At 38.0% G+C, this 20,993-nt stretch overlaps 1 protein-coding gene across 5 annotated transcripts in view; it reads left to right on the top strand.

Annotated features, from left to right (window-relative positions):
- Positions 1-20,993, top strand: part of ANK3 (ankyrin 3) — a 375,167-nt gene that overhangs the window by 99,032 nt on the left and 255,142 nt on the right. The window lies entirely within an intron of this gene.

Below are 20,993 nucleotides of genomic sequence, written 5' to 3'. Positions count from 1 at the left end.
TTCCACAGTACTTTTATGTTGATTGTATTCAATAGCTTCTTTATTATGTTTATGGCTTAGAGTCTGTCTACCCTGTCCCTGCTGGAATATAAGCTTTCTTAAGGGAGGGATTTTTTTTTAATTAGCTCATTGTCTTTCTTTCCTTGCTCACACCACACCAGCACCTAGAGGAGTGGCTGACCAGTAGTAGGCTCTCTGTAAATAGACAGAGAGTGAATAGACATACACATTGGCCTTCTCAAAATTGAATTCAGTTCACCACGAATGCTTTCCTTCAAGTCCGACAGATCTGAGGGACCCATTGATTAGAACTGTTCTAAACAAAACATAAATGCAAGTTCTTAGGATGATGGACTTTTTTAGGGCTTTGACTCTTGAGCCCAAGGATAAGACTAGTAAAAAGTTACCTAAGTACTGTATGCCCCAAATCTGAAAAACTGAATTCAATTATTAAAAAAAATTTAAATCGAAAAACATTGATCAGAGGCATTCAATGAGTATTTTTTTTTTCTGATTGTACTCATGAGCTTCTTACAAGTGCTGTATTTTTTAAAAGGTCATCAATTATATTTGTCCTTGGACAGAAGGATATTAAGTTTGTAAGATAACTCTCCTTGGTAGTACAGTATGCTTTAACGTGTGTGTGTGTGTGTGTGTGTGTGTGTGTGTGTGTGTATGTATCCATATCTTCAATAGTGAAGCTAATGCAGAAAAGAAATTAGAAGCTGAAAAAGCTCAGTAGTAAAGGGTGGGTCTGACTGGATCCCAGAGGAGGAGAAAATGGTGGTATTGTCTTTAGAAGGAATGTCAGAGTAGCCTGCACACAGAGGAAAGTGCTGATAAGCAGAATGACAAAAGCTGGTTTCATGAGAGATTCCCAGCAGCCAGGGTACACTCCCAGCTGATTGCCCTGCTATTTTCGGTATCCCCATATCATGACTAAATACACGCAGCTTGACTGGAAGCCACAGATATGGTAAGTCCGAGGGGAATGCTGGGAGGTACAGTGTTGTTTGTGAGGACCAAGGCATCGGCCATCCTTGCCTCCACCCACCCCTTGTTTCAATACTTAGGGACATTCTGACCAGTTTGGGCCTCCTTACTAGGAGTCAGGGGAAACCTTTACATTTCCCAAGGCGGGTATTTTTAGACGCAATGCTGTGTCCAGAGTGTTAACTAATTGAGTGATCAGGTTTCATACTTGGCCACAGAGAATGGCAGTGGAAGGGGGAGACAGCTTCCCAGAACAAGTAAGCATCTACGTTTCGGAATGAAATGCATTTTCCTTACAGAAAGTGCCGTTTTGGGTCTGATTAGTTGTGCCTTTTACAAAATGTTTGTTGGCAGGTAAGAAGGAAGCCTGCTTCCCTGCACCGTGGATCGTCTGAGTTCCATGTGTGGGGGCAGTGGGTGTCCTTTCTTTCTGTTTTCCTGGGATCTGGATTCTAGGTACGTTTCGCCTCAGATGTAACTTGGAATGTGCTCATCTCAGGCCGGTCTTAGGAGGTTGCTTATTCACACACAAAAAGACAGTGGGCAGTTTGGGGTGTAGGAAGGGCCCAGTGGACCCGAGGATGTAAGAAAGTTTGAATTGTCACACTTTTTTCAAGAGAAATCTGAGAGCTGTAAACTCAGCCTTTTTTGCTGTATTAATTGCTATCGAGTATATGGACTTTTACAGTTGAGAAAAAAACAGCATAGGGTTAACATTTGTTTTTGAAACTCATGTAAATAGTGGATGGAGGATGTAGTCTGGAGGTTGAAAGTGTAATGTTATTTTTGTTTTCATAGAATTGCACATAGATACAAATAAGGCATCTCATTTGATTTTAAAGAACTAGCATGGTAAGTCTTTTCCCCTTAAGGGATAACTATGGGAAAGAGGTATTTGGTGTGATGTTCATAAAATTTTGATGTATTTGATTGTGAAGGATTCATAAAGCACTATTTAGATTATGGCAGAGTTCAGGATTTCATGTGATCTCTTATTTCTCCCTGCCTTTTCAGTTATTGTTGGTTTATCTAACTATGAGGACACTATGAATAGAAGGGAGAAGTATTTGCTATTAATTCAATATATTAAATCCTGGAACGTAAGATGAGCCATTCATAGGAAATGGTCATAGTAACTAGAAGAAGACATCAGGAAAATACAGGCATGTGCCCTGGGTCCATGCTCTGGTAGACAGACAGCTAATGGTTTTGAGAAAAGAACTGTCATTTCATAGTGCTGCAGAAAGCAATTCAGAGAACTCTCTCACGACTGGGAACCTTATTTTAAATGGATTCAGTTTTAATCTTGGTATTCTTAAAGATAGCTTAATCTTTTAGCAAAGAATATTCTTCCATGATCTTTATGGAATATTGCTGTATTCAACAGTAGACATCTATGAGATTTTAATCTGAGTGAGAATTTTCAAACATGTGCCTTAAGAGAAAGGACTTTTTAGATTAAACATTGAGATTCAGAATAAAGATATGAATGTTTTTCATGAATTCCTGGCATCAGTTGTAATTTACTAGTAATATAAGCATATTGGCAGGTGAGTCCCACCTAAAAATCATGTTATGTCACTCTAAAAATAATCACTCATCAAAAATTATGAGCTATATTGAAGGTTGACTTTTAGATATGCATTCTGTTCAATTAGTTGTAGAGCTGAAAATTTTAGATATAATGACATTTGCTGATTACCTAGTGAGACTTGACTTTGAGAAATATTAATTGCTAGGAAGTTTTGAGCCAAGCGCAAATATGACAGATATTAAAGCATATAAAAACTTTGGCCTTTTACAAAGTAATAAATTAATTTAAAAAGGAAAGATCTGAGATCTGAAAGGAAAAAATGAATAAAAGCAGACCATCTTGTTTCTGCCTTGTGTCAGAATATATCAACTGAATGGTGAAAGCATTTGATCTCAGCCCATATGTGCAGCATTTTCTGTTTTGGTGGGCATGCTGTTTGAAAAAGCATGTAGTAAAACGACAGACTGAATTTGAAATTATCCTGCCCTAAGCAGTGACTCTGGAAGGGTACTGACCCGATACAGATCACACAGGAGTCGCGTCACAATAGAGTAGCATGTACTCTTGCTGGACTGGGCTTGGTTGGACAATGAATAAGGATTCTTCATCTCCTGGTTTCAACTCTGGCTTGAAGACTGAACAGTTCGTCTGCATGAGCTGAACTATGGATAAAATCCTTGCAGAGAGGGTATTGTAGATAATTACATTTTCCCAAATGATCATTAAACCTCTTGCTCCTTCTGTTTGGCTTGGGGTTTCTGTAGAGTTCTTTAGAGATTTTTCTACAGGACTGCTTAGTTGTGTTATGGAAGAAACTTCCAGTGATTTTACAGCTTCTTATTGTGAAAGATTTGCAGCACAAACCTTTTAAAAATATAAACATATGTATACCTTTGCCAATGCTAGAAATTCTCATGGGTTGCTAATAATCAAGCCTTTATGGAACTAATTTTACCATTAAGCCTTGATGAAAAATCAAGTCTTAAAGTTGAACTTTTAAATAATGCTCATGCCAAAAAAAAAAAATCTAGACTCTAATAATATTGAGCAAAGCTCAAATTTAATATAATTTTAATGTACAATTTAGAGGCAGTTAATAATAAGATCTTTCAATAGCTGTGAATTACTTTTAAATCCTATAAAGGTATTTTATGATAATACCAGACAGAAATTCTTGTTATTACTTTCTATCTTCCAACTCAGATGTGTTTGATTTTGTAGATTTGGTTTAATAATCCATTAATAAATACATGTTTATCTGTTAGGAGACTCCCTAATTTTATTGTTAATGATTTTCACTCTAAGAAGTTGGGAGAAAATAGAAAATTTTATATAATCTAGCTTAAAACAGAAATCACAAAACTTATCAGTTTACTGCTGAGACTATCTATGTACAAGATTTTATGAAAAAAAGGAAACTCTTTTGCCAACCCTTTAGTTTCTTGTACTGAAGTGAAAACTTTGTTATATAGTTAGTATGATATTTACTTATCAGCTAAATTTATTTTCTTTTGTGTGACAATATACAGATACTACCTCTTCTCAGTTATAAATCTGTGCAATAACCAAGTTTAATCAATATTAATTTGAACAAAAGAGAATTTAAAATCTGTCATGTCTTTTTTGAATAGTCATTCTCTTTATAATGTTAAGGCCTTTTCAGTTATAAAACAAAATATATTTGCCAACTCTTTTATCTTAATGCAAATATTTATTTGTTATATTTTCTTTTTATTATAGCCCCAGAGTATATTGCAAAAGTTAGTAATCAATCAAAATTAAACAATACCTTTTAATTAGACTGTTGATTTACATATTATTAGATTATATAACAAATTTCAGGCACATATCTACAGTTAACTAATCATTTTTAAGCATTAAAGTCTATAAAGAATCTAATTTTTTAATTTTAGTAGTCTCTTTTTTATTATATGAAATGAAGATCTGCATGTATGTAGATGTTCAAGATAGACAGTTATTTCCAGAGAATACTGAGAAGTTAATGCTGCTTTTCTTGGGAAAAGTGGCAAGTGAATGTTGTTTCCATTTAAAGAGTAGAAAAAGTCAATAATGTTAAATAATGTTTTGTAAAATCTGGGTATGCTTCAATTTTCTTTAGTCTTGAATTCTTGATTATATTATGTTCTAACTCAGCATCATTCTGATATATTACTGATTTGCATGTTTCTCTAATTCAGTGATTATTCTGTTATATTTTTAAAACACTTATATCAATAAGATAAATTATACTTTGAGTAACACTGTAACTTTTTAAACAGACTGTCTTACTCATCTTTGAGACCCAGAGTTTGGCACATGTTAAGTACTCAATACATAGGTTGTTAGAATTTTTTTAAATAATTCTTCATTTCTTTTTTTTTTTTTTAATTTTATTTTATTTTTAAACTTTACATAATTGTATTAGTTTTGCCAACGACCCAGAGGGATGGTATGGGGAGGGAGGAGGGAGGAGGGTTCAGGAGGGGGAACACATGTATACCTGTGGCAGATTCATTTTGATAAATAATTCTTCATTTCTGAAGAGTGTAGCTTCTCATCAAAAGAATGTTGAATTAAATTGAAAGTAAACGTGGTATTATTTACAGGGCTGAAAAGGAGCCAGAAATTTTTCATAAATAAGACTTAAAATAATGTTTGGCCTTCTAGCCACCATTTAGTCTTATAATAAACGGCAATTATTTTTCAATATTTGATTATTTTAAACAGGAAAATGTACTAGCTAGCTTTCTGTCTTAGTGAACAAAATGAGACTTATTTCCAGTCCAGAAGTTTCCCAGGATTGGCCTCGAGAGCCGCGTTTATACAAGGACAAGGTTCTATAAAGAATTTTCACACTGTCATTCTGATACGGTGGGACCGCCTGCGGTAGAGTGTGTTGTTTCTCATGTATCATTTCTGGCTCAATCATGACTCTTGCTTCTGTTCTCCTGTTCAGAAGAAGTAGTCCTCTGTACCATGAAGTAAGTCTTTGACAACTTGCCTGCAGACCAGCCATTCTCAAAGTGTGGTCTAGGACTCCCTGGGTGTCCCTGTACCCTTCCAGAAGAGTGCCTATGACATCCCTCCTTCTCTAACTACATTATCTGTTTGAGGTCAGATTTCCAAAACAGCACATGGCCAAAGACTGAATGCCAAAGCGGATGTAAGAATCGAGTCTTCTACTGTCAGACATTAAAGAGAATTGCAAAACTATAAACCAGTACTGGTCTTCTCACCTTTTACAGTTTTTTGTTTTTTGGAAAATTTATTTCTTTTTCATAAGGTATATATTTTATGTTACCATGTAATAAGTGTGTTACTGTTATTTTAAATCAATTAGTGTGTGTTTAATACTCAGTTTTATCTCCTAATATGGTCAGTAGTGAAAGCTATAACCCTCTGAACCAAAAGCTCTTTGGGGCCCCTCAGTAATGTTTGAGAGTGGAAAGGAACCCTGAGACAAGTTTGAGAAGCACTGTTGTAGGCAGAATGCGCTGTGGATGTTCTGTGGCCTGGTTTGCATGCTTAATTGCTGAAAGCATTGGTCGAATCAGGTCAGTTTACGAGTTCAGATCCTATGTGAACAGTTACGTTCATTTGACTCTTCTGGTCATAGCTGTAGCCAACCAAACAAAAAACTTAACTTTAAAAAATTTTGAAATGGTGATAATGAATAGCATTAATTAAGGGCTGTCTGTGTGCCAGGCCATTTCTAACTCCTTTGCATGTGTTATCTCCCTTCTTCCCTCATAGCTCAGTAAGTAAAGAATCTGCCTGCAATGCAGGAGACCTGGGTAAGATTACTGGATTGGGAAGATCCCCTGGAGAAGGAAATGGCAACCCACTCCAATATTCTTGTCTGGAGAATCCCATGGAAAGAGGAGCCTGGTGGGCTACAGTCTGTGAGGTTGCAAGAGTCAGACATAACTTAGCAACTAAACTACTACTATTACTACTAAGATTATCAACAAGCCCTACAAGTTCAATTTTACTGCTGTTCTCATTTTATAGACGAGGAAACGGAGCTACAGGATGTTTTAGTATCTTTTCCAGTGTCACGCAGTTTGTAAGCTGTAGAGTCAGATGCTGAACTGAGGCATTTTGACTCCAGAGTCTGAATTCTGCAATCATCAAAATATATTGACTAGCTGATTGTTGTTCAGTTGCTCAGACTGTCAAACTCTTTGCAACCCCATGGACTACAGCACGCCACACTTCCCTGTCCTCCACTATCTCCCAGAGTTTGCTCAAGCTCATGTCCATTGAGTTAGTGATGCTATCCACCCATCTCATCCTCTGTCATCCACTTCTTCTCTTGCCCTCAGTCTTTCTCAGCACCAGGATCTTTTCCAGCGAGCTGGCTCTTTACATCAGGTGGCCAAAGTATTGGAGCTTCAGCTTCTGCATCAATCCTTCCAATAAATATTCAGGATTAACTTCCTTTAGGATTGACTGATTTGATCTTCTTACTGTCCATGGGAATCTCAAGAGTCTTCTCCAGCATCATAGTTCAAAAGCACTTGCTGATAGGGTGGGGTTAGATCTTCTAAATTAGGTTAGATCTTTCCCCAAACCCTTAAAAAACATATATGATGTGCTAACCCTGACTTAGTACCTTTATCTTCTGCATGAAGAGAAGCTCCTTAAACATGAGCCATCCTTCCCAGGATCCGTGTAGTATGTCTTTGCTGATAGATTATAGTATAACAGGATATTTCGCAGTCTCCTACCGTGTTGTGACTGCTTATGACTACATGTTTCATTGGGTAACTTAACTTTAGAATAAAGTCTATTCTTAAATGTTTTACTTTATGTAGTGGAAAAAAAAAATCCTTCTTTATCTTTACCATGAGTTTTCATTGTACTTTGAAAAAGATCTTTGGCACATCCAGGCACTACCTGCTTTCTCTCTTTGTCCCCACCCTCACTCCCCCCTCCCCCCACCCCTGCTGACTTTTAAAATAATGTTTTAAATTTATTTATTTTTGGCTCTGCTGGGTCTTTGCTACTCTGCAGGCTTTTCTCTAGTTGTGGTGAGCTGGGGTTACTCTCATTGTGGTGGCTTTTCTTGTTGCAGAGCATGATCTCTAGGACACATGGGCTCAATAGTTGGTAGCTCCCGGGCTCTAGAGCACAGGTTCAATAGATGTGGTGCAGGGACTTATTTTCTCCAGGCGTGTGGGATCTTCCCAGATGAGGGATTGAACCCACGTCTTCTTCATTGGCCGGCGGATTCTTTACAACTGAGCAACCCTCTTTTCCCTTTTATTGCACTCAGTGTGAAGATTTAATTATTGGGTTAGCACGTTCCTTCAGGTTTTTTTTTAACATCTTAAAGAAACACCCAAAGTTTTTGGTCAACCCAATATAATTGTTGTTCTGGAAAAATGTTGTCACTTGAAAAATATTTAAGAATCCCAAATCTATCTATCTATATTTGACTTCACTAGTGATTTGAGCTTATTTTTACATACATTTTATTCATTCCCATAAGAACTTATTTAGTTATATTTTCACCAAGTGCTCCTAAGATTCCTTTGTTGATCAGAGAACTCAAGTAGAAATGAAAAGTTAAAATGGAAAAGAGCAGTAGCATTTTGGTATATTGGTTTTGAAAAGAATCAGTATAAAATACCCTCCCTGCAAGGATCCCCAAAAAAGGCAGATAGTTTCGTATACCAGCAAGGCTTCAGCTATACCAGCTGGCACACAGCATTTTAGGATGATAAATTCAAGAACCCTTCCTCTCACTAGCTGACATCTCCCTCTGGTATAGTCGGCCTCACCCTTCAATTCCTCTGGGTTTTTAACCCCAAGCCTGTAATTATCTGACCAGGAAGCGAAGTCCAGCATATTGTGGTTACCTTGTTGATCCAGACCATATATAGTACATTTATGTACCAGAAAAAAATAGTTATGTTTGCAAAATCAAGTCTATCCACACTAAAAAACAAACTATTTGTTTCCTGATCTCATAAAACGAAAAGAAAAACGTTGGGAAAATGTTCATTTCCACAGTAAATACTTTCTCTTTTCTCCTTATACCTAGACCAATTTTAGCTTATCACTGTTTTCAGTTGCTATATTTAAAATGTGAATAGTTCCCTGAATTAAATATTTTAGGACGCATGCCAATACCTCCTACATAATAAGGATCCTTAAGCATGAAATCCTGACATCCTCGTTCTGATTCATAACATACCAAATTAATGGAAAAATCCCAAACATTTGACGTATTTTATATCATCCACCTCACGTGATGCCAAAAGTAACTGCTCTGTATTTCTCTTTTTTTTATTTTTATTTTTTTTTATTTTTTTGCTCTGTATTTCTTAAGTGATAAGTAGTGGTATCTTAGTATTACGAGGTGGGGTTTCTAAGGGGTCTCTGCAAACTGTTGTTATCAATGTTGCTCAGCCAGAATATGCAACAACCTGTTATTTGTTTTGTAAACAAAGGTGCTTACAGAGTCCCAAATGTTGACTGCATAATATTTCGACCATTGGGCCTCAGCAGCTTCATTTGATGTCTAAAGACACAAAGTGGTCTGTTGTTTTTAGTCCTCCTCATCTGTGAGACGTGGGGTCACACTGTTGAGATGTGTTATTGTGCCCGACAGCATCCTGTGGGATGGCTGTGTAAGGAGAGAGAGTTGGGAGGCTGGACCAGTTGACCTTGGAGATTCCATTCATCTTAGGAGTCTGACAGGAAAGTCTTCAACCAATTCTTTTTATTAGTGCATACCATAAAATTGGGGATGAATTCCTTCTTGTTCTTGGACTATGAAGTAGTGGGAAGAACATTGAATCCAGGAATCTCAAATGTCTTTTCAGCAATTTTCTAACTAGTTAAGCAAATCATGTCCGTCTTTGCTTCAGTTTCCTCTTTATACAGTAGAAATGATGAGGTGATCTCTACCTACCTCACAAAACAAGGTGTGTGCAAAAAATACCAGCGCCAGAAATGTACCTTACTTTTGTTAACACAAAGCAAAGCTGTTTATTAAGGCTAAGATTTAATCATCTGTATAATAAATCTTTGCTTAACAGCGTAGTAGTTCAGGGCTGTGTGTCTTGAGATTTAGCACATATTGCTGAGGTCGGTCAAGGGCACATACATGAGTGACGCTCGGGCTGTAGCACGATTGTAAATGAAGGCAGCATGAGATACATGTCAACTGATCTTTCCCAGGGTAGGGAAGCCTGCTCCTTTAAGACAGCCTCTTCCCAAAGTGAGCAATGAAGTATGGATTATGCATCAGGTATTTTATAGGCAGCCATCACTCATGGGAGAGCAAAAACAGATTTCTGAAAAGACAAGTTCACGTGGGAAATAATTGAGACAGATGAACTAGATGAAGCATAGCAAGGAGACAGGGATGACTGACAATGAGAAATTTTAAGACTCCAAATGGCTATATATTTTTTTTTGTTCAGTACTCGCCTTCCACCTAACGAATGGAAAAAGGCATTCAGTCATACGTTTTGGAAAGCCTGCCATCTACAAAATGGACACATTGCAAATTAACAGAAACTGTTCTTGCCTGGAGAATCCCAGGGACAGGGGAGCCTGGTGGGCTGCTGTCTATGGGATCACACAGAACTGGACACGACTGAAGTGACTTAGCAGCAGCAGCAGCAGCTCTTTTATGCAATCTTCCATTGCATTCTTATTGTATGTCAATGGGGAAAATAATTCCCTGAAATAAAGATGATTAAAATTCCCAAAAGACTAAATCTTCCTTGCTGTAATATTCCATCTTTGTGGATGAAGATAGGAAAAAAAAAACAAAAACAGAAAATTCTCCAGGGCTGTTCCATATTCTGAATTGTTGGGCACCAAGAGCGCTGAGAATAGAATTTTTTTTTTCCCCAAAGAATGTGTTACCATTTCTCTAGTGTTTCTTTGTCCCAAGAGATAACCTGAAACATGCCCAAACACAGCAGAGATATCAAACAAGCCTGGTAATGAATGTACCTGCAAAACAGTCTTTGCAGGAATGATTTCTCCATCTGTGGCTATTTTCCTGCTTACTTATTTGGATCTTTATCATTTCAGAATAACCAAAGATAAATATTTTATGAACCTTAAAATAATGTATCACTCTTGTATACTTTCACTCTGATGTAAATCAAGACTAGCTCGCCCTATCTGAAATGCCCTTGGATGGAATGAGGAGTTCGTTTGGTTTGCATTTAAAGCTTCAAACCCATTTTGGGTAAAGAGCTACACATTGTTCCACATCTTGTATAAGGCACTCTGGCTACAATAGAACTTTCATGAACACTTTCCCATTTTTTGCTCATTGGGGAAATAAACTGTTTATTTACCATGAGCTGTAAGGGTATATATACCTTACTGTTGGATATATACCGAGAGCTGTATTCCCATCATACAGTGTCAGGGAGTTTTTATGGGAGGTGGAGACTTCCCTGTCATTTAGTCAAATCATTCTGTTCTATCAATTCCTAACATTATTTCTGGTTTCTACTTAACACATAGTAGAGTTAGGATATAATCTGTGTCTACAGTATACTAAGAGAACTTGCAGCCTCTATTGTGTAAGGAAAAAATTTTTAATGAGAATTTTAAGTCAAAGTGACTTGAAATTCTGCCCCTGGCTAGTACAAATAAAGGCAAACGATTACTATGTTGACCTCATATTATTAAGACATTCAAAACTCTCCCTCCCTGATACAAATGGTTTTATGTCCCTTGGGAGGCAGGTGAAACTGGCCCTTTAAGTCCTACTTTGTATTCCAGAAAATTTCAGACAAACGCAAACAAATCTTGTTCAGCAGCTAAACAGAATTAACCTTACATTGAGAAAGACTGGAAATGCCCACTTGCCCATCACCAGTAACTAATGTGTTTTTTTGTTTGTTTGTTTGTTTCCTCTATGAGAAACATCTTCTCTATATTTATTTTTATTTCTAACCAGTCTCCAGGAGAATTTTTAGGACTCTGAACGATGAGTGAGAAAATAATATCTCACCCAGATAAAGGGGCCTGGATTCTGGATCTTCTTTTCGATATAAGTTACATCATAATAGACTTGAAGAGAGTGGTTTTATTGGCATGGCGATGTAAATCTCAAAAAAAAAAAAAAAAGCAGAGCAAAACCACTGCCTTTACAAAAACAAAAGCCTGCGAGCCCTGTATTTCTCTTTTTAAACCGATTCTCATTCCCCTCTAAGTCAAGATAAGGCTAGGAATGTTGTTTTGCCTTTCAGTTTCCGAGCGGCTACTATGAGCAGAAGCCCTGGCAGGTTTGAAGTGTACAACAGCAGGGGCCTCCCTGGCAGAAGTCCCAGGGAAAAGATGCTAAGCATGCCTAACATGTGTTAGGGGACAGTGACCTCATTTTCAGGGATGAACTGAGGTTACTTCCAAGCAAAATCCTCACAAACAAAGGCAGCCTTGTAGTGATCGGAAGGAATCTGTGGAGGCAGCCTCTTGTCCTTGGGGTGGTTTTGTTGGTGGTGATTGCAAGTGTAGACAGCCTTTAGGAGCATTTTCCATACTGGTTAAGCCCCCAGCCCCTTGTATTCCTCCTCCTCCCTCTTTATGGGTGAAAAATGCTGGTTTATTTCCAATAACCAGGGAGCAAATAAAAGAGAATGGAGTCTTAATAACCACAGGTCTTCCCTAAATAAAAGGTTTCAAGTTTTTTCAAACATTTGCCATGCAAAAGACACACACACAGATTTTCCCTTTATTTAAGATCTCTATACCCCGCTATAAACACACACCTAAAAGGGATCTGTTAGGTGACATAAATACCTCATGCCCTGTTCGGAGAGGGAAAAAAAGAAAAACTTTCTCCCACAGGTCTGAGGTTTTTATTGACAGGAGGCAGATTGTTGCATGAATGTCACAGTTGTTTTAAGTTGTGCAATCAGTCGTATTCTTTTGAAGTGGTCAAAAATTAGATCACTGTGTAAAATGTCTATAAAATATCAGCACATAATATCTTGCTCTAAAAGTTGATGGAAACTTTGAATACGGGTACTATCTGAATTGGGGCTTCCCTGGTGGCTCAGAGGTTAAAGCGTCTGCCTGGAATGCGGGAGACCCGGGTTCAATCCCTGGGTTAGGAAGATCCCCTGGAGAAGGAAATGGCACCCCACTCCAGTACTCTTGCCTGGAGAATCCCATGGAGGGAGGAGCCTGGTAGGCTGCAGTCCATGGGGTCGCAAAGAGTCGGACACGACTGAGCGACTTCACTTTCACTTTCACTATCTGAATGGTCATGATCTAGGGTGCAAGGAGTGATTCTGCTCTAGTCTAGTGAGAAAAAAAAGATTATCCTTTTCCACTGGCTCCCATCTCATTGATTGTGATTGGACGCACCATGGCACCATGTCTGATCTCAAAGATTTAAGCTTAGAGGAGTGTGACTGTCAAGTCACTTGATTGTTTCCGTTGAAAATTGTTTTAGTCCAGATGAACACACTGGGTTTGGACTTGGAGAAGTTATACAAAGCAACTCCATGTATATTTCAAAACTGTAATTGGCAATGAAGTCACTACTTGAGGAGCAGTGCCATTGAAGATTTGGGGATCTTGATAAGCAGGCCTCCATACTATCTAAGTCTCCTTCCTGATTGAGAATAATTTATAAACCTGTATGACTTTATCCATCAAAAATTGCTGCTCATGCTACCAAGAAAAGCTTCGTATCTTTCATTTCATCCTGTGAAAGTTTGCTTTAAAAGGTGGGGGGCAGGCCAAGAAGAGTGAGAGAAAGAGGAGAGGCAAATATGAAAGCTAAAATTTACAAATTTAGCATTGAGAATTCAATCTTCTCTTGCATGAAATTAAAAGTCCGTCAACAGACCTTCAAAAACACACTTCTCAGCACTCCTTTCTTTTCCATTCTACTTGCTATTTCCCCTTCAAATCTCCATTTATCAATAGTGAAAAGTCACTCAGTCGTGTCCAACTCTTTGTGACCCCATGGACTATACAGTCCAGGGAATTCTCCAGGCCAGAATACTGGAGTGGTAGCCTTTTCCTTCTCCAGGAGACCTTCCCAACCCAGGGACTGAGCCCAGGTCTCCCGCATTGCAGGTGGATTCTTTACCAGCTGAGCCACAAGGGAAGCCCCATTTATCAATAGAACCATGTTTATGTAACAACCTAATTCAGCGGTGCTCACCTAATACATACCTAATTCATGAGTGGGCACCTCTGTTTTTCTATTAGAATCACTTGAGTTGTGTTTATCAAAAGTCCCATCTCAGACCAGTTGAATCTCTGGGTGGGACCTGAGTGGTTTGATTGTTTCCCCTGGAGATTCTTGAAGCATGGTGATTGACAGCCGTTCACCTACAGATCTTTTTGTCTCCATTTTCTCCCACACTTTAATCCATCGTCATTTAAGTTGTGCTAAAATATAGATTTAATGATTCCTTTTCATTCTTCAAAACTCTTCATTGTCTCCTGGTATCTTTAGGGTGAAGTTAAATCAGATTTATCTCCCATTCCAAACCTTCTGTGACACTGTCCTTGAATGTTCTCCCCAAGGGACTTTTCTTTTCAGTAGAGACTGTCTATCAACCATTCTTCCAACCTTTCGTTTCTGAATCTCTGGCCACTTCCTTCTTGTCCCCACTGACCAAGTCCTCTGTTGAACTCTTACCTCCTTCTCTTAGCTCTTTTCCCAGCTCTATCCAGGATGCAGAAATGGCTTTTCTCAATGAGCTTCTATGGACTTTATCATCTGCCACAGGTTCTTGCACTGTGAATTCTCATTCTGTGTGCTGCCTGCAGGTCACTAAAAGCCATAACTGCATCTCAAGGTAGAGGCCAAGTAGTCATTACTCCTTGACTGCTGGATATTGATACCTTTATTGACTATGACTTCTTAAATCCTGGTAAGTGGAATAAACAATGTAACATCCACTCTGAAGATGTGTTTTAATAGTTAGAAAACATTGATGACTTCAAGACCCAGACTTGTAGATTTCATTTCCAACACCACTTTACAGTGAGGTAAAGAATGTGGATTTAAGAGACAGATTGATTTACTTTCTGGACTTGTCTGCATAGATACACTGGTACTGCCATTCACATTTAAATTAGTGCATCCAATATGAGGAGTTTGGAAATTTGGTGATCTTCTTGGGCCGTATTTTCTGACATGTGACCAGAAACCAGGCAGTGTGGTCTGTTGAATCTGGTCACCTAGATAAGAGATTATTACTTATGGAGATTTTTATTGGAAAAAGCTTTATTAGAGGTATCTTAGAATCTTCTCAAGAAGTAGAAGGAATGGTCAATAGAAAGCCTTTTATTTTTTATATTAAAAATCTATTTTGAAGAGGCAAATATCATTTTAAAATATTTTTAATTAAAATGTAGTTGATTTACAATGTTGTGTTACTTTCAGGTATATAGCAAAGTGAATCAGTTATACATTGATCCATTTTTTTTTAGATTCTTTTGCCATATAGGTTGTTACAGAATATTGAGTAGAATTTCCTGTGTGGAATACAGCATGTCCTTATTAGTTACCTGTTTTATATATAGTAGGATGTAAATATTGACATCAACCTCCCAATTTCTCTCTCCTCCCAATTTCACCTTTAGTAACCATAAAGTAAATTTAGTTAACTGTAAGTTTGTTTAGAATGTCTTTTTATATAGAAGAATTTATATTAGTAGTTCTTGGGTTAATTTTTTTAAGTGGTTAGCAGCCAGGAATCCTAAAGTTATTCATATTTATTGAACATTTGATTTTTACCTGAAGGCACATAAATGTACATCCATTTGCCAAATGGGAGTTGTGAAGGTGAGGACTTTTCTCTGAACACAGATCCCCTTCTAGAGTTCATGTTGTCCTCCCATGACCCCTGCTCTTTTTCTGTGAGTCTCAGATTCAGTATCTGTAAAGGAAAGCTAGAAACTAAAGTAATCTGGGAAGTAATCTGACTATAAAATTTTTCCCATTTTTATTTTCGTCACTTCCAGTCATCGTGTCCATATCTGACTCACCAGCAACACTTTTAGGAACATCAGGTCTTTGCAAAGCATTCAATTTCATTTTCATAAAAATACTCTTTCTCTATATACTATTTCCCAGCTTAAATAATACCTAATTAAGTTACATAATTATCACATCCAGAACAACTAGCATAAACATGTTAGAGGAAAAAACACAGTTGACTCTTTGTAGGAACAAGTGAATGTGGGAAAGATCTCCCATGTTTGGGCATCGGTCCTGTTGGCCAATAGGAATGGTGATGAGCAAGGGAAGTTGGTTAAAAGAACAATTTCTAGGATATGACGTCACACAGACCTGAATTTGAATTCTCATTCTAATGCAATTTGCCTGTGGCACTTATGCAGCTTCTTGAGTTTCCTTCTTCTCTTTGAAAGCACAAAAATATCAAATGTCAAGGATCATGAAATAAAGTTATCTATGAACAGTACCTAGCCTCATGCCTGTCTGCCTCTCCCATGATTCCAAAAAAATGTTGCTGCTGCTTCTTTCCCTCTTGACTTAGTGAATCTAAGTTCCTTTTTCCACTTTGATATCACTCTGGAACATTTAACTAAGGAAAGTATTAGATACTAGTGTGTTAAGACCAGAGCTCTAAAATCAGGTAGATGTAAGTTCTAATCCTGGCTCTGCCAGTTTCTAGAAGAATGCCCTGTGGAAAAGTTACCTAACTTGACTTTTTTTTTTTTTTACTTTTCTTTCTTGTTTTATGATTATTTTTTTAATAACCTGATTTTTCTAGTCTGTAAAATGGGTGATAATGACACAGACCTCACAGACCCCTGTGAATATGTGGCAATCAATGAACATACCTTTTATATTATAAGTGCCCAGTAATTATTGCTTATGTTACCATATTATTAGATACAGGACACTTAGATGCCTTGTAATTCATTAGGCACAACAAAATGCCAGCTTGATCTGTGTGTTCTTTTTTTTTAATTCATTTTATTGAAATATAATTGATTTACAATGTTGGTTTCTGGTATACAGCAAAGTGATTCATATATATTACTTTTGATGTTCCTTTCTATTATGGTTTATCACAGGATTCTGAATATAGTTCCCTGTGCTGTATAGTAGGATCTCGTTGTTTATCCATCCTATACATGATAGTTTGCATCCGCTAATCCCAAACCCCCAATCCTTCCCTACTCCCTCCCCGCTCCATTGGTGATACCAGCAGGCATATTGCACATCAGGCTATGTACAAAGTGAGTGAAGAAGCCAAAGTAAACTCAGACCCACTCCTTCATCTTCTCTTGAATTTTGGACAAGCTTCTAATTCTGTCAGTAGACTCTGGTGAAATGAAGAGCGAGCAAGAGACTAAAGAGGATACGAAACAGGCTCTTTTTTGTTCCCAATTAAGTTGGTGTGGAGAAGGAAATGGCACCCCACTCCAGTATTCTTGCCTGGAAAATCCCATGGACGGAGGAACCTGGTTAGACTACAGTCCATGGGGTTGCAAAGAGTCGGACACGACTGAGTGGCTTCACTCACTCACTCAAGTTGGTGTGAGTGTTTGTTTCTCAAGGAAAATTAGGGTACTGGACTCTCAAGGAATGAATATGTCTTTATTTAGCATTTCCTGACAGTCTATCATGTAGAACTTGGCTCTGAGCAGGACATGGACCTAAAAGAGAGAGCAGAGTCCAACTTGAGGAGATAGCTGGCATCTAAGCTGAACAGACCAAGTGCTTTAGGAGTCTGGAGAGAAAAGGAGTCATGTCTGATGTTTATCAGGTAAAATAGCAAAGATGCAGTGACATTTGAGCTGGACCTGGCATATAGTTGGTGTATCTCTTGCTGGGGGATGGAAAGCAAGGGGTGATGGTGAGCATGACTGCCAGGCATGATGTTGTAGGCGAAGTCACAGTACTGGGAAATTATGGGGCCAGTTGAGAAATAATAAGCCTTTGAGGGATGGTAAGCTGTCTAGATTACCTTCAAGATCAGTATTTGTATTTTAATTCAAGCTGCAAGTATTTGGCACAGGTTTTCAAGGACCTTAGAGACTGCCATAGGGATTGATTGGATATTATGGTTTAAAAGCAGAAATATTTTTTACAAATGAAGCACATCATCAAACATTAATATATAAAAGTAACAGATAAAAGTAGACCTGCTTTGGCTGACAATGAAAATAGATATATGGAACTCTGCTTATTACTCAACCTTACTCTTTGTTTTCCTTTTTTAAAAAAATTATTGGAGTATGGTTGATTTACATACAATGTTTGTCAGTTTCAGCTATACAGCAAAGTGATTGTTACATTAATATATGCCCATGTATTCATTCTTTTTCAGAATCTTTTTCAGGTTCTTTACCCATATAGGTTATCATATATGGGTATCATGTAGAGTTCCCTTTGCTATACAGTAGGTCCTTGCTGATTTTCTATGTTATATGTAGCAGTGTGTGTATGTTAATCCTAAGCTCCTAATTTATTCCTCCTATTCTATCCCCTTTAGTAACCATGTTTGTTTTTGAAATCTGTGTCTGTTTCTGTTTTGTAAACAAGTTCATTTGTAAAAGTTAGATTCCACATATGAATGATATACAGTATTTGTCTTTCTCTGTTTGACTTATTACACTTAGAGTGATCATCTTTAGGTCCATCCATGTTGATGCAAATGGTATATCTTCTTTATCTGTTCATCTGTCAACGGACATTTAGGTTGCTTCCATGTCCTGGATATTGTAATAGTGCTGCAACAAACATTGAGGTGCATGTATTTTTTTTTTTTTGAAGTATGATTTTTCTCCAGATATATGTCACGGAGTGGGATTCCTGAATGATACGGTCATTCTGGACAAAGTATTCTTGAACCCTAGGGTTCCACAGAACCATGGGTTTTGAGGAAACAGCCTGGACTTACTATAAAGTAGTTATGGTTTGAGTTCTGCTTCTGTTAACCCAGACCCAAAAGAATTCGCAAAGATAAATTTCTGAGGACTGTGAGCTCACAATCAATAATCACAAACTACAGAAAGTGTAAAGTGGTACCAATCACCTTGAAAAACAATTTGTCATTAACTAGTAAAGTTGAAAAAGCACATAAGCAATGACCCAGCATTTATGGTCCTAGATGTGGCTATCTTGGGGCTTCCCAGGTGACGCTAATGGTAAAGAACCCACCTGTCAATGCAGGAGATCCCTGGGTCAGGAAGATTCCCCTGGAGGAGGGCATGGCAACCCACCCCAGTATTCTTGCCTGGAGAATCCCATGAAGTAGGAGCCTAGCAGGCTACAGTCCATAGGGTCACACAGAATTGGACATGACTGAAGCGACTTATCACGTATGCACGCACATACCTTAAGATCTTGCCTGCGTGTACCAGCAGTGGGGTTAAATGAGAATGACCAAACTAGAACAGAGGATGCCTTTGGAGAGCTAGTCAAGGAAGGGCCCCTTGCACATCTGCAAAGCTGCCTGTAATTCTTCAGCTGACTGGGTATGTGGGTATTTCTTTTATGATGCTTCTTTCACTTTGTTTTTCCTTGGCCATGCTGCATAGCATGCAGAATCTTTGTTCCTTGACCAGGGATAGAACCCATGCCCCCCCCAGTGGAAGCATGGAGTCTTAGCCACAGGACCACCAGTAAAGTCCCTGATAAGTACTTTTAAAAAGGAAAATAAAAACTATAAAACTTCTCAGAGGAAAATATTTGATAGGCTTCAAGTGTGAAACTTTCTGGGAGAGAGTTTCAGGGAAATAATGAAGAAAAAAAAAGTAATAAAAAATTCACACCTGTCATCACAAGAAAAAATTATAAGTATGTATGGTGATAGATGTTATCTTACTATGGTGATCATTTCTCAATGTATGTGTCAAGTCATTGTATACCTGAAACTAATACAATGTTACATGTCAAATATTACCTCAATTAAAATAAGAAGGACTGACACCAAAGTTGCATGCCTGAGTGGTTAGGATAATCTTGATATCTTAAAACTGAATTAAGGCGATCAAGGAAGTTTATTATTCACATCTCTGCCATGAGCACCTCGTTGCAGCAACACGTATGTTACACATTCTTGGTAAATGGTTGTGGTGCTGTTGTGGTGCAGAAATTGTGAGACATAGAAATGGAAATGTTCGGGTTAGATGCAGATAGGCACAATCAGTGAGCATTAAGTGTAAAAAGAGGGGTAGAAGTCATGATAGTGATGAAGAGCACAGGAAGAAAGAAACGTGAGATCCGAAAATGGAACAGCCCATTTTTCAGTGATGGGTTGAAACAGCGAGGAGCAAAAAGGCTTGAACAAAGAAACGAGAGAGGCCAAAAGGAAGATGCCGAAGAAAGAGAAGGTGATCGGTACTGTCCAATGGTTCAATATTGAGAGAATTATAATTAATGGAATTGGAAGGTCGTTGGTGATTTTGTACAGAGAGATTTTATTGATTAGCAAGTGGATTAGCAAGAGAAGCCATATTGCCAAGGACTCAAAGATGAATTAGTATTAATCATATGGAAGTAGTCAGACTAACCTAAACCAATCCGTCAAAATGTCTGATGTTCACAGGATAATTATAAAATAGTAATCATTTATTGTTTCCTATGCACTCAGCCTGTTATTTACTGTACATGAACTAATTTCATTCTAATAGTAGATTTTTTATCCCCATTTGACAGCTGAGAAAACTGAGGCACACATGTTTAAAATCTTGCCACAGGTAACACTGCTGGTAACTAGAGTTGTTGGGATACAGACCAATTAACTAGTCTACTGCACTGAGAAACACACACCCCTTGCAAAGAGTGCTAGATACAAAAGTGGAAGAAAAGATGGTTTTGTTTTTGTTTGTGCGGGGTGTTTTTGGAGGGGGAGCAGTTTAGGTTTAAGAAATACCTGAGTATGTTGGTACACAGAAAACAGGACACCAGGAGAAAAAAAGAACCTGAAGCTTACAGGAAGCATCATCTTCCCCTTCACATGGTTCCCAGATAGGTGGGAAGGTGAAATAAAGGGAAAAGAAGAGAGAATTGGTAGATAAGGTAGCAATAGATGTCAGAGGTCGCCCCCTAAGGTTTAGTGGCAGCGAAGGAGAACTCTGTTATTCTTCTCACTGCATCGGCAGTCTGCACGTCTTCTGGTGAGCCACTCTCAGACTGATCTTGAGCCTTAAAATAAACTCAGTGAAGGAACTGGGCTTGCAAGGGCACATAATTGAAAGTACCTACATAGTTCATCTGATGGATTGATGAATGAACAGACTGATAGACGGACAGTTGTTTGATGGAAAATGAATGAAATAATGAACTAATGAGTTACTGCTATACTATTTCATGGAAATATTGTATGGACTAAGTTAATATAAGTACTCATACAATTGGGGTTTCCCTGGAGGCTCAGAGGGTAAAGAATCTGCCTTCAATGCAAGAGACCTGGGTTCAGTCTCTGGGTGGGGAAGATCCCCTGGAGGAGGGCATGGCTACCCACTCCAGTATTCT

This window comes from Bos indicus x Bos taurus, chromosome 28 (genome assembly GCF_003369695.1).
Source record: "Bos indicus x Bos taurus breed Angus x Brahman F1 hybrid chromosome 28, Bos_hybrid_MaternalHap_v2.0, whole genome shotgun sequence".
NCBI classification, from domain to species: Eukaryota; Metazoa; Chordata; class Mammalia; order Artiodactyla; family Bovidae; genus Bos; species Bos indicus x Bos taurus.
This window is presented reverse-complemented; position numbering and strand designations above follow the sequence as displayed.